The sequence below is a fragment of the Cupressus sempervirens genome, chromosome 6 (genome assembly GCF_028749045.1).
Source record: "Cupressus sempervirens isolate cs-2001-9-10 chromosome 6, ASM2874904v1, whole genome shotgun sequence".
In the NCBI taxonomy this organism is placed as follows: domain Eukaryota; kingdom Viridiplantae; phylum Streptophyta; class Pinopsida; order Cupressales; family Cupressaceae; genus Cupressus; species Cupressus sempervirens.
Window position 1 is genome coordinate 234645648 of NC_143123.1, and position 15733 is coordinate 234661380.

The window sequence follows — 15733 nt, forward strand, 5'->3', positions numbered from 1 at the left end:
AAATTGTCAATCTTGTCTGGGCTTTTCTTTTTACTTTATCTTATGACAAGTCTTATAAATTTCAAGCAGAATCCAATTATTTTGTTCTTAGGTTCATTGATTTGACCCAATCGGCAAGTTTTACGACACATAGGGGTCACCATTTTCTCTATTAAGAAAGCTGACAATATAGTTACACAGCTTTAATTTTGGAGTTGGCCACGCCTGTGCAGTCTAGAACTCAATGTCATTCATGGCCTAGATTGAGTTTGAGTAACGTAAGGTATATTTTCCAAATACATTCCCAACCTGGCTTGTGCGATCTTGTCACTTTCACTAACAAATAAACTGGTGTCAATAAGAACAATTATGGGTTCTTGCCCAAAGATACCACCAGAGGTCAAACCCAATGCAGCTTGTCGCCAGATTGAATGAAGAATTAGCAGATCTAATTCCTGAACAGTGTCGATGTAACATGTATTTTGGATAACAACAAACTGCGTGACTTTAAAATTAAATTTAAAGGGAATGCACGTTCATTTATTTGCTTACACATTGCATTGTTGCTTGTTTTCAATATTGGTTCATGCGAATCTGCCAGTTGTTCATATATGAAAAGTTACATATATAACTGTTAGATCCAAATCATATAAAATTGTACATTATTACATTATTACTTCTTGTGGTCAGATGGCATGGGCTCCAAGAGGAGGCGTTGTGTAAAATGGGATTGGTGTTGTTTACAAAGGAAACTTGGTGGTCTTGGGCTGAAAGATATCAAGTCACATGGGTTAGCCCTCTCTGCCAAATGGATATATAAGGCCTTATGGGGAAATGAACCGTGGAAGGTTCTTGTGAGGAACAATATTGAAAGATCATCAATCAAAAAAAGAAAACACTGGTCTATTATACCTATTTGGGATATCATTATGGGTGATTTTAAAATGAAGATCTTTGGCTCCAAGGTGTTCAGTTCCTTTTGGAATGCTTGGTCACAAGTGAGAGGGTTTATCTCTTGCAGGGGTGCTATTGATGGTCCTCCTAAATATGTTGTTACTGACAGATCAATATGGTGGGGGTTTGTATCTCAATAATAAGCCTTTGGCTCTTACCCAAAGTTGCTCTGCTAAGCAATGGAATAAAAAAGGTATCTCTGTTATTAATGATTTGCTTCTTAATAACAAGCTAGGATTATGGGATGAGATCTTTACCAAATCTGGTATTCCCCACTCTCAAAATAAAACATGCTCTTCTTTCCAAGGTGATTAATAAAGAGAAAATAGGCAAAATTATTAACAATGATGAGAGTAGCAGGTTTGTTACTTGGGCTGATGGTACTCCTCTTAAATATACTTCTACTAAGCATATTTATGGATTACTTAAGGATGACCATTTTGTGCTCACATGGGTGACTCAGTGTTGGGGGTTAGAATTTCCCTTCTCAAACTGGCATTTTTTCCTTGACTATTTTTGGAAAGGTCCTTGTGATAAAAAGATTGTGCAATTTAGATGGCTCTCTTTTTTTTTTAAAAAAAAAGGGCTAAACGCTTTGACCTGGAGCTATGAACCAGTGAGGGCACAAACAAAGGACCTCATCCCCATTGGATTTGAACCTTGATGGCAAGGATAACAACTTAACAACTTAACCATCACAACATGCCACTATTGGCAATTTAGATGGCTCTCCTTATCAAAAAGCTTCTTGTTGGTTCTATGTTGTCATCCATTAATGTTGAACTTGTTAATTGTGATTTGTGTAATACAACTGAATATTTTGAGCATCTTTTTTTAATTGTATTTATGCAAAAAAATATGGTTTATCTTTTTGGTTTACCCATTGATTGGAATAAAAAACTTGGATTGTAGTGGAGTGAGGTCCTTGCTGGTTACATTGAGTCCTTTGATTTTTTGCAAAATAGATTTTAGTTTTGTGTTAATTGGTGAAATTTTATGGCTTCTCTGGAAAGACAGGAACAAAGAGTTGTTTGAAAAAGTCAGAAGATGTCCTACTAAGTTTAATCTTAAACTCATACATTTTAACATATTGTCACATTTATCTATTTGCTTGGATATTGCAAAAAACAAATTTATGAAGCTGGCCTATGAAGGAACCCTATTGATACACAAAGATGAAGTGAAAGCTTCCAGGCAAATTGATAGCTATCAAAGTTTTATTACTCAAGTTGAAATTGATGATCTGACCAACCTTATGGAGAACTGTCACTTGGAGCTAGATGACAGTAATGGAGCCACCAATCATCAAAAAGAGGACTTTGGGTTTGTAAGGAATAACCAAAGTGGATGTATATATGAAGCAACTGCAACAAGTTTCTCAACACCTACTGATCAACAAAGTCCATGGAACAAAGCTCATTAATATTGCGGCTCTTTTTGAAATGATAGAATTCTTGTCTTGTAATGGTACCTTGGGTACAATGTTAAGAGTACTCATGCTAGTTTCTAATAGATACTGATAGATACTAAGGTAATTTACATATAGGCCACCTCCCCCAATTTTGTAAGTGTTTATAGTTATGGGGGTTGGTTTGTTTTTCTTCTTGGTTTTGATGTAATGGCTAGTTAAACTATCTTATTACAAAAATTGGGAAGTTGATAATAGGGATGTGTGGATATGATTGTTATTATTATTGATTCTAGAAATGAAAGTCGTTGAAAATTGGAAACATAATCTAGGAAGTTATTATGTTTGATTGTGTTCCATTATAATCATTTGTGGTAGGGTTTTCAGAAGGAAATATAATGTTGGTTATTTCTCTGAAAATTCTTTTTGAATTATGATTTGGTTACATCGATCCATGAAATTGGTGGATGGAATAGAACATGATTACTTTTAACTACACAATTCATAACTTCTCTTAGTTTACTTGTTTAGACTTTCCTCAATGTCGGGTTGGGTATCTTTCATACAAGGAAAGATTCCAGGGAAGCTTAGCAACTTCATGGTAGGGTGGTAAAACATTCCTACAATATTGTCACCTTACATTTCCTAAGTAGGTTCTGGAGCTGATTTTAGCTTGGTCTCCCTGTTTCGACCATCTCGGTATTTTTGTATATCGTATCTATATTTTTTAAAATTTTTAATGACAATTAAAAATTAATGTTTTTTGATCACTATTCAAATGACCTTAACTCGTTAATTTTTTCGCATATTATGGAGATTGTTGATGTGACAATTGTTTTGTAGTTGCCCAAAGCAAAGGACACCTCTGGACTTGGATTCAAGCAGTGTTCAACTACTAAAGGAGAATCATCCAAAAGTGGAGAACAAGGGAATGACAAATCAAAAGGCAAACCTACATGTTATCATTGTGGGAAAATTGGACACACAACCAACATTTGCAAAAGCAAAAATGGTAAACAAATCCCTAAACCTAAGCCAAGTGGTAGTTGTCTGTAGTCATTACATATGGTATCAAAGCTCTTGGTTCCACACTAGAGCCTTTAGTTCACTATGCTAGAGACACAATTGTAAGTTAAGTAGCTTATTTAATGTTGCATGAGTTGATGACATGGGTTGCACGTTGTGTCTCCCAGTATGATCACTTTTGACGTAGAAGAACATGATGCTCTTTGTGTATGCCATGATTTTGGGTTGACCTTGCATTCTTTTAAACATTGTCAAATGGAAATTCTCTAATATAATTGGTAATTTGCATACCTCAGATGGTTATGATTCTATTTTGACTAAGATTATGTGATTTTATAATATGCATATTATTGTATTATACTTGAAGTACTTATTTCTTTCTTTGCATGTGTGACGCATGAAGGATGTCTATTATCTATTGAGATAGTCAAATGATGGTTAACTTTTGCACTAAGTTATGAGTACCACAAATTCAAGACTTGGCTTGTGATAGCAATGAAAAAATGTCTTTTCTTGTGTAAATGACATATGATGCATATATGGTGCAAGAATTTTGATGCTAGATTCATGAGGTTCTTTGAGTAACCTAGTATGATATGTAGAAAGACCATGGATTTTGTTTGCAAAAGTATTGTGTGTTGCATTTTGCATTTTGGAAATATGTGAATTACAAGAGAAAAAATGTGATTATCAATATGTATTGCATGTGATGCATGATGAAGTTTGGTTATGTTCTTAGTGCTCTTTAGATACAAGGTGTCGTGACAAATCTACTCCCTCTTGGTGACTAGTGAGAGTCACTACGCTTAATGTGAATTGGTTTTCATTTGATTATGTTCAGTTTTCATGAATTTGATGTGATGAAGGGCTAGCTTAGAAAATTTATGTGTTCCTTGTCATCACCTAGCCACCTATTTTCTCGACAACCTATCTACTGTGAATCTTGTTCACTTTTATTTATTAGTTTTGTGCCTCCTTTTTGGACTTTGAATTGAGAATTGTGAATCTTGAATTCAAGATTTCTCTAATTTTGAGGCAGCTAGGGTATGTGTATTTTTATGATGCTAGTTCTATGATTTGAAAGTGATGTCATCTATCATGTTTAGTGTGGAACATTGATAGGATGTTTATGGGAGTAGATTGTGAAGAACATGTCATTCTTCTTTTGAATTAAAATTTTGTCATTTTATGTATGAGATTGGAAAGCTTACTTTCTAGTGTGGGTGTAATGTGTGGCTATTTGTGAGGGATAGAAATGGATATGTGTGTTTCGTATCTTTCTATCTACCAGTTCTAATTAGAATGGATATAATATGTTTTATTTCTTCTATCAACTAAACCTGGCTCTTAAAGTTTTTTTGGCCAAAGTCATTTTATATTACTACATATATGTAGATATGTTATTTTTTCATTTTACTGCATATGTATAGATATATTGTTATTTCATTTTATTGCATATGAGTAGATATGTTGTTATTTATTCCATGACATGCATGTATATATGTTGTTGTATTATGTTTCCCTGCCACATTTTGTGATTAGGCTACTTATACATATGTGGAAAGTAATATGTTTCACGGTTGCACCAGATACCTCATGATTAGGCTACTTAGACATATGTAGAAAGTAGTATGTTTTAGGGTTGAGAATTCCATGTCTTAGGTAGGATCCCAAGGAAGTGTAAGGTTTCATGGTTGGGTAGAAAATCACCTCAACGGTATATTGGGTGATGATTGAATGGCAAGAAGGTCATACATCACAAATTGTGCTTATACATTGGTTAAGCACACTAACATAAAGGAAACTATGAATGAATATTAATGTTCAGATATAACATTTTCTATTTCCTATTTTTTTGAATTTTTTTCCCGCCTGGCTCCCTGCGCTTGGCTTTGGCTTTGGCTTCGGCTTCGGCCCTTAGCGATTTGGACCTACATGGACTCTTAGCTATGGAGTCATTGATTGGCTCTACAAATTTTTGATTTTTTCCCGACTGGTTCCCTGTGCCTGGCTTAGGCTTCGGCTTCGGCCCCTGGCTTCGATCCTGCCTCTGTGCCTGGATTTGTCTTCGGCTCGGCTTCTGTTCTTGGATTCGACTTCGGCTCCAATGTGGGTCCTGCTCTTACTCCATTGACTGGCTTCGGTTCGAGTTTATTCCTGTGTTCAGCTTTATGGAGGTCCCTTCGGCTTCTAGGGTTTGTTTGCCTGGTTTGGGTGGTTCGGCCATTTCCTATGCTGCCTTTGAGGTTAGTCTTGGTGGACTTGCTAATAAGCCAGGGCTTCATGATATCGTGTGTTTAGGGGCTCCGATTGCGGTAAGTAACCCTTTAAAGATTGATTTAAAATCTGATGTTATTGATGAGATCTCAAGCTATATGGCTGACTTCTTAGCCAATGCTGCTATCTTTTATTTTAAGGGTTTTTGGCCTTCTTTGTTGGACTTGCATGCCTGGATTTCCTATTTTTGGGACCCCATTATTTCAGAGATAGTCCATATTTAACCTTTGCGTAGGGGGTTGTTCATTATTAAATTTGAATCTGCTGCTGATAGAGATGCCATCCTTCGCCATGTTTTCTATTGGGAAGCGAAGTTTCCCTTGATGGCTAAACCTTGGCATAAAGATTTCAACCCATTGACAGAATCTTTTAATATGTTCCCTGTCTGGGTTAGGTTGTTGAATCTCCCCCTTCACATTTGGGTAGATTCTGTTTTGGAGGAGGTGGGGAGATCCCTTGGTGCATTTTGCTTGATTGATAAGGATTCTTCCAATGTTTTTCGAACAACATATGCTCGCATACTGGTTGAGATTGATGTCTCCAAGAGACTTCCATATATGATTTCAGTGGCTTCTACATTAGGATCATGGAATATCCTTCTTGATTATGAGGGTATCCCCTTCCGCTGTAGGAAGTGCCACAAGACTGGTCACCTGGCTTTTGGCTGCTCCGCTAGTAAATCTAGACTGAAGATGCCCCCTTCTTGGTGGAAAGGGGCCTTAGATGGTCACTACATGGTCCACAAGGTCCTCTCTATAGGTGATGTTGACTCTCTTAAAGATATTTTGGTGGAGGATTCTTCTACTATTCCTGGTTCTTCGGCAAAGGATCATCCTTTGGCACCTTTGGTTGCAACAAATTAGTCTTTGGTTTCTACTGTCTCGTCTTCTAGTGATTTGATGGAGGATCCTCCTTTGGCTCCTTCTGTGGATGCAACTGTTCTGTCTTCTGGTGTCCTGGGGGCAGCCACCTCTCTGGATCCTTCTTAGGTTGATGTTCCTTCTATTGTTTCTGCTGTATCTTCCTCTGCTGCAATTTTTCCCTTGGCTTTAGGGGTTCCAGGGTTTGGTTGTGGCATTGTTGCTTCTTAGAGCCAGATGGATGTTGGTTTGGTGGGGGTTGGAAGGACCTCAATAAAAGGAAATATGGTCATGCCCTCCACTTCTTCTTTATCAGGGTCGGACCTTCCTATGCCTTCTTCCCTGGTTGCAGATATTCCTGTTGCGGCCTCTTCCTTGGTCTCAGGGATTTCTGGGCTTGGCTCTGGTGTTGTTGATTTATGGAGGCAGAAGGCTGCTGGCTTGGTAGAGGATGGATGGACCATAGTAAAAGGAAAAAGGATCAAGCCATCCATTGCCTCTTTTGATATGGCATTACGTTCTCAAAAGAAGGGATCTAAAGGCAAAGCATGACTGGTCTTTTTGGCCTGTCGTACTTTTGTTGTCCCCTGGCTTTTGGCCTGTTGTATTTTGTTGTGTATCATGGTTGGGGACTTTTTTCCCTTATCTTCTTTGGGTTTCAGGAGCCTAGTCAAAACTTGTGTTGGTGGCTGTTATGTTGCCACTTTGGTCACCTTTTGTTTGGTGATCTGTTGTTCTCCCCTTTTGTTTGGCCGTTGTCCTTTGGCTGGGCTTTAATTGCTTATTTTCAGCCTTTTGTATTGTTTCAAACTTGGGTTTTAGGATCCCTGTAAAACTTGTTTATCTAATCAAAAACATTTCCTATTTCCTTGAAATATTGTGGTGACGAGATGCGCTTGAGCGCCTAGGTCGCAAAAATGAGAAAAATGGATCTACTAATATTTATAGGTAGTTGGTGAGCATACCTAGGTGATTTACATTAGCTTTAAGGATCACATGATAGATGGTATGGTACTTGTATGATGTACCTATTGTTCTATGTTTGACATCCACGTCAAGATTTTCTAGATGCTCATTGAGGTATGACACTTTGACTTTATGTTTGATGTAATCATACGATGAAATCAAGTTTGACGTGTAGGTCAACTTCTTGAGTATATTCATTGATGACATAGTCATGTGATGACATGCTATGCTCGACAGTTTGGTCGATAATTAGCATATGCAATGTAATCATTGTTGTATCTATCATTTTGATATGTAGGTCAAAAACTAGAATTAAGTTGTATGATTAATTGGAAGATATTTTATTTACTTGTTGACTCAACTATGTGGAGTTGACTTTTGACTTTGACTTGACTTGACTATTTGGCCTATGTTGCCACTTCTAATTCAATCAACATAGTCTATGAACATTGACCATCGATTTGGTCATCTTGAGTTGTTTGTTTGGAATCCTAGTCGATATGTTGTTTGACATAGGCTTAGTCATAATGTATTTGAATTAGACCTTTGGTTGCTATATGTGGTGGAATTAGTTTTTAATTGGATGTAGAATTTTAATTAGGTCAATGTTTCCTGATACATTTGACTATGTGGATTTCTATCATTCATCTTCTTATCAAATTGGTAAATATATGTTGCTGATTTTGAGCTAAATGATGCATTTTGATGTAAAATGTCAACTTTTGTAAGCATTTAGATGCATAATGATGATTGAACATGAATGAGTACATTGATGATCTTATACATGTGTATATCATTATATTTCATGATGAATCAAATGATGATGAATTAGATGTAATGAGATTGCATTACTTAATTATGTTTCGTGGACATTGACCTACTAATGCAGACACTTACTCACTTAGCGAGCACCACATGTTAGATGGTAATATGGCTGATTAATTCTATCACTCATGATCAAGGTGTGACTAAAGATGAGTTGAATGGAAAATTTGACTCTTGATATTTATAATTGAATACATATCTTCTTGAGCTACTGACATCGGGAATGAGTTAAAAGTATTGTGAGCGTATATGTATGAGTGCCAGGAAGTGGATATGAAGTACCTACTAGTTGGGTCAAATCCATGTGATGCCAAGGAATGGTAAGTAAGCAGAGGTATGTGTGTGCTATAATGTGATTTTAAGGTAGGATGTTACTTAATTTTGAGGATCATTATGATAAGGGAGTATTTGATAGATATTTCATTGGATATTGGATTTGATTTATCATATTATACGATGGATTGATGTTGTGGTGGTGTTCCTGTAATGCAAAAGAGAGAACGACACATCATAAGAAAGGGGGAATATTGTCAAAGAGAGGTAGTCTAACCTTGTAAAACTATAGAATAGTAATGGAATTCACACACTCACATTAGAAATATTCTTGAAATTATTATTTATACACATGCTTATATATAATGTGTGTTATTTTATCTCAATTTGTTACTTCAAATATGTGCTAATATTGACTTTAAAAAGATAGTTTCCATGAGAGTGTATGCGTTAATTTTATTAGAAGGAATTGAAATGAAATGTAGATTTCATTTAAGAAAATGAATTTTTGACTTTATTTGAGTAGATGAAAGTCAATATTGTTGATAAATTGAATGCAAATGCATGTATTATTACAAATAATAGTAGTTAGATTTTTGATCATTACAATATGAAATTCTATAGATATGATTTTGATTTCTTATATATTTGCATTGAGAGGATGCATTTTCTGAGGGAAGCATGTCACAACCCACTCTCCCTACCGAATAAATTGGTCATCTTATTGCCATTTGGATTTTACCATAAATATAATCTTGTCTAAACTTGTTGAATATTAAATGTAACCGTTGAAATAAAGAACATGTAGTTACAATTCTTGCAAATTTAATTTGGGAGAATACTATCTTTAGAAATGCTCTTCCTAGCCTTTATTTTGGGGGAGAATTTAAAAATTATCAAATAGACAGTTATGCTAAGATTCACCCCTATTACATATTTTAATAATCATGGAATAAAAAGAATTGGAAATTGTTGGTGATTCAAGATGCTACAATAAATTTTTATGTTGGTTCTTGGAGCTTGTTGGGTGGAAGATGTTGGTGCAAAGTTGTAGACCTTCTTCCAAAGAAAACCATACTATCTCTTCCCCTAAAATGGAGTTGGACATTAGTATTGCTTGGTTTTGAATTGGTAATCAATGTGAAGATGGGTAGTTGGAAAGCAATGGTCATACTGAATAGCCTTTGAATTCGATAGTGGATTCCTTGAATTCTATTTCATAAAATACTAGTGCCGGTTTCCCTTTCTTTTCTTCACTTCTGTGGAAGTTAATTGTGCTCTTGAAAGCATGAACCATTGTGTTAGGGAATCCACTACATTTTTTTTTGTTCCAGACTAGTACTAGTGATTGACTATAGATATGCAAGAAATAAGTTTTACAGTAACATTGGCAAAGAGTGTAAAGAGTGCCCCTGCAAAACCAATGCCACATTAGCAATCTCCATAAAATGTGGAAATTTCAATGAGAGTCAAAGTCCTTGAATATTGACCAGTTAACATTAGTTGATTTACATAAACTATCATTAACCTTAACTAAAATGATACATCTACATATATGCTCAAGTTTAAAGAAACCAAATTTCATTACCAAAGTACCAATACCAGATATTGGATACCAAATAGTCTAACCATGACGACCAAGTTGAAATGAGCTCCAAAACCTGTTTAAGAACACAAGGGCAATAATATTGTAGGAGTGCTTTACCACCCTACCATGAAGCTAGTAAGCTTCCCTAGAATCTTTCCTAATATGAAAGATACCCAGCTCGACATTGAGGAAGACTAAACAAGAAAAACTAAGAGAAAGGTAATGGAATTGTGTAGTAACAAGAGTCATATTCTAACTATTATACTACATAGTCACTCACAAAATCACATATTAGGCTAGTATCCATCTACCTTTTTAATGAATTTATCCTTAATTCCAATTCACATCATAACCATCATATATGCATGTGAAACAGGTAAGATAAGCATTGTAAACAATTCATAATGTGACATCCTCAACATGCCATTTAGACCATCACATAAACACTTTACGTCTTTATCAACTTGTTAAGTACTAGAATTTGCACCCAGTACTAAATTGAAAAAGTTCAGTAATCTTGACCTAACACGGGAATCACTTCTTGGTGAGACATGCAATGACGTGAAACCTCCAGTTTCTAGGTTGGCTCTTATTGAGTATTCAGTGAAATTTCCATGATCCTAATTTAAACTTGTGGGAAAAGGGCGAGAAATTACTAAAAATAAATCTAAAAAACCTACAGTCTAAACTAAGAGATGGGTGATACACCAAAAGTGATATGATTTTTTTTTGGATACAACTATTAGAGAAAGATTGTTCAGCTACTTGAAACACAAACAAAAACACTTCTTTTTTGTAAAGATTTTCATAAGTAATTTGTAATAAGGTTTGAAGATGAATTTTGCAAAAAGAGGAATACAAATGCCTCTCTCTTACCAATTTCACCTTTAAAAAACACAGATTACAACCTGCAAATAGACTTACTCCTCTATAACTAGGTGCTGGAATGAGATAAAATAATAAGGAACAATAACAGTTCACTAATTGCTTTATCAAATCATTCTGACATTACGCACAAAATTGCATAAAGAAAGAAGGTTCAAAAATTGACACAAATAGAATAACTCAGCTGCTGTCACCTGTATTAAACTTCCCAAAAATGAATTACAAACTTCTACAAATAAAAGCTAAGGACTCCAAATGGTCACAAAACTTCTCTGCATAATCAAAACTCCCAAAATGAGTTGAAAAAAATCACTAAATACAAACCCAACACTTGGGTCGAATGCAGAAAGATAGCCCAGAAATGAGGACTTAGAAAATTCTAAAAATGAAGTCTTATTACTCATAAGACTCCACTAACTCATTATGAAACCTATGACTCATTTTCAATTGCCCAAAAAAGTCTCTAATTGGTCATCAAGACCCCTCAACAACCATAATAAAATCAAATTCGATCCCCAAACTTCTCCTTAAAAAGGCTCCTAATGTTTTCAAACTGACTTCTTCCTTGAAGACCATGAACATGAAATTAATCTAGTCACCTCCTTTTTGCATTAAAAATAGAAGAAATATTAAATGATTTATGACCATATAATTTTAATCTTCTCCTTTACAATAATAATTATGCAAAAAAGAAAATACTTAAACAATCCCCCTAACTAAAACCTAAGGCATTACATAAAGCTTAAAATAAACCCCCCCTCTCTCATGACACAAATACTAATACGCTTAAAAGGGATTAAAATCCCATACAAAGCCTGTGGACTTCAAAATTAATGAAAAATGGAAAAGGGCATGAGAAAGGCTCGAATACCCTAAGTTTCCTTTCATTTTTTGCATTTTTCATTTGAAGAGTTTGGAAAGGTTGAGAGAAATGAGAGTTTGCTGGTTTTTGGGGTCGCCATGCATATTTACAAAGCTCACTAGTCTTTGAGGATAAAAATGGCAAAAAATTTGAAGCCGCCATTGGAACATTTGTTGGAACTATGACAGTTTGTTGCTTCTTCTGCTTTGAAGGTGGGGTTTCTGATATTTCTTCCCGTTGCCATTGTTATATTTGTTGGAGCTTTTTGTTTGTGATTTCCTTGTTAATAAAATAACAAACTTTTCACTAAATCCCTCATGGCTAATGTTTAAAATGCAAGCTATTAGTTTCCATGTTAGTTTTATTGCTATCTCTAGATTTCTTATGAATTTCCATTGCTGAATCGTGCTGGTCTGAAGCCGCTATGCATGAATACACTATTTTTTTTTACTACTTACAAACTTATGCTCTAATTGGAAGCATGAAATTTACTTTTCATCACAACAGCACTCGCTGAAAGTTGTGTCTTTTGATACCATTTGTTTAGATGAGCAGAGGGTACAAGCTCAAAACATACTCTATCAATTTTGATGTCAAATTTGTGGGAAGAGGTCATTAAAGAACCATGTGGTAGCTAATTGGAACGTGAAAATACTTTTTGTATAATCTCCAAAGCTTTATCCCATAAAGCCTTTTGATTCCTCATCATTTGACCCTTCCACTAGACACTCCTAGCAAGTTCTTGAGAAAATGATTCACAAGTATCATAGGTCGATGACCAGTTGCTTCCTCCATAATATTTTTATAAATGGAAAGCACTGCTTCGACATTTTGCTGATGTGTTTGTAACCATGACCTTGCCTTGCATACTGATTTATTTATTTTTCCTTTAGAATGTTTACAACATTTTTTACATTGCATATTTTGATATTTAGAAACTAGATGTAGAAATGACCTGAGTAGCAACATGGAAAATATCGTTTGTCTTATCTACATGTTGTTTTAAAATCTAATAGTCCAGCTCTGTTCTTACATAGAGATCATTCCCCAATACAAAGTAATGAATGGAAAGCTTCCTAGGCAGCTTCAACACAGGATGTGCTTATCTTTAAGTGGTTTTGATTCTTTTGCCTTCATTGGATTTTCTCTCCTACCATGGTACATTAAGCATTGATCTCTGTCTTTGCTGCGACTCCACCAGGGATCATTTCTTCCTTTACCACAAGAGCTATTTATATCATTCACTGCTGCCCCACTGGTCTTTTTCAATGTCATAACAATTTTTCCAACTTCTGCGAATGATAGTGACTCCTCAGAACCCAATAACACACCAACAGCCTAGAAAACAACTATCACTACTTTAACTGCATCATTTTTAACTATCTTTTTAGAAGGTTGACTTGAAGATTTATAAAATCATTTTTAGTTTGTTTCTGATGAAGTAGATAGTGCTCACTTTGAGTTTTAATATAATCACCATGAATTCTTCCAAAAGAAAATGAATGTAACTTCTCTAATGATAACCCAACATTTGTCTCTTGTTTAGAAGGCTGCACTTGGGAAGAAATCCATACTTTTAGCTCTTGCTTGAATGATAAAGAGCTATAAGTCACTAAATGTCCCTATCCGACATCCTAAAAATCTTTATCATAACTCTAGTAGTCTAAGCTTTTTATTGTACAGTGACTTCTGCTTCTACTATTAGAGTGTTATGTATCAAATACTCTTTTGCTGGGTTGTAAAGATCAAAAAGTGGCATAAATAATTTGAAACCCCAATTACTCTCCCAAGCAATGAAATTATGTTGAGTTTCTTTTTGTTCAATGAAAATCATCTCATAATGAGAAGCTTCATTAGCAAAGAGGGGCTTGAACAATAGTTTTTTTTATTATAACTTTTTCCCCTTTTTTTTGCCTCATTTATGCCAGAGAATACTGCCTCCATTGTGGTTTTGGGAACTTTTTTGCAGCCCACGTATACAACATCTTGTCAATGCAATGTTTTCAATGTTTCCAGCATAAGGGTTCATGCCACCTTTATTATATGCAGAGTCATATTTGTTTTTTGATAGTAGCATAGATAAATTATTTGGTCTATTACCATGAATGTTATAATAATTGTTCTTCCTTGATGCTGCATGTTGAAAAATGCTGGTAAGTTCTTTTGCAGTTTTCTAAATGATATCCACTGTCTTTAACTATATAATCTCCATTCTCAAGTATTAGGGCTTCTTTATAAATCCCAGTGATCTTTGCCTTAGTGCTTTGTTTTTCAAGCAACTCCCTCTCTTCATGTTCTTGATATTTGAAATGGTATTTCATGAGGTTCAAGCAGAGGCTAGTGACACTCATAAACTACCCTTCTATGATTTTCACCTGTTCCTTATGAGATCAACATGTTTGTTCTTGATTATAACAAAAGGTTTCATATCGAAATTAATATGTCCCTTTAACATTATATTTTTTTTCTTTTTCTGTTTGAGCACTTAGAATACACTTTACTATTTTTTATATGTATTCAGAATAGGCAAGATATTGCATGTGTGGGTACATAGTTGTAGGTAATCAGTCATTGCTTGGATCTTTCAAGATCTAACCCCATTTTTTTCTTATGCAAGAGGATGAAGACCTAGAACTGTCAGATCAAGAGCTAGGCCAGGAACAACATCGAAGATCACATAACCAGTCAAACACTAAAAATACAATGACTAGTTACCTCTAACTATACCTTCTTGTGCTATGTTTTTCTTATTCTCAATATGTATAAAAGGCAATAGTTAGACTCATGGCTTGTCTGAGATTTTCATATTCATTTCATACTTTGTAAAATTGAAAATTGTACATATTAGTTGATGATTTATACAATGAACATTGTATCTCCTTTTGCTCATGATTTTTTATATGATTGCAAAATGATGAAATGTAAATGAATATTTCCTTCTGTAGTGTTACTTGAAGTAAAATTTAGCATGTGTAAAATTTTAGTAACACAACCATCATGGAATTGAACACCATAGTCAAAGGTTAACAGTAGTTAATCTATAAATAAATGTGAGACCATGACATTTATCCAATGACTTAGACCTACACATCATACATCATCTACTGTACATGATTCAAATATAGGTATTCAATGTTCAAGATGAATAGATATTTGAACTTCAAGCAAACATTTAAGGACATCACTTCCTATTGTCAATCATACAAACATCTCTCTCATAAACAAGAACAATGGAATTCTCATAACTATTTGACTCAATGGATTAGTAATCTGTAAATAGAGTTTGCTTGCACATAGTTTTGATTAATTCCATAACTCTTGAATACAAATATTAAATATTAAATAAATATCTTCTTGAATGTCCTAAACAGATAACCTCTATATGTATTTTCCAACGCCAAGTATAGTATCTCTCTTAAGAAACAATTTAGGGTAGAGATGAAATTAAGTGTTCGCAGTTGTAAGATCATATAGAAATCCAAGCATCAACATGTCTAAATAAGATGATAACATTCAAAACATCACTATACCGAACTTAAGATTAAATGGTTTCATCAATGGTAAAATTTGGTTGGTGAGATTTTTAATAGTGAAGATACTTAACTAGAACAAGCTCAAAGAATAGACCTAATATTTACAACACTAATGCTATCATGAACATTCATATCAACCTGAATAACAATTGGCTGGCATGGACTAGTTTTTGCTACTACAATTTCATTGTAACATGTACAGAGGACTCTATAAAGAAAAGCTGAGGAAAAGATTATGATTGATTGAGACATTTTGTCAATATTTACTGCGTTATCTCCTTGTTCCCATTTTTCAAG

At 34.7% G+C, this 15733-nt stretch overlaps 1 pseudogene; it reads left to right on the plus strand.

Annotated features, from left to right (window-relative positions):
- Window positions 1-6789: 6789 nt before the first annotated feature.
- The window catches only part of LOC149552114 (uncharacterized), a 100355-nt pseudogene continuing 91411 nt past the window's right edge, over window positions 6790-15733 (plus strand).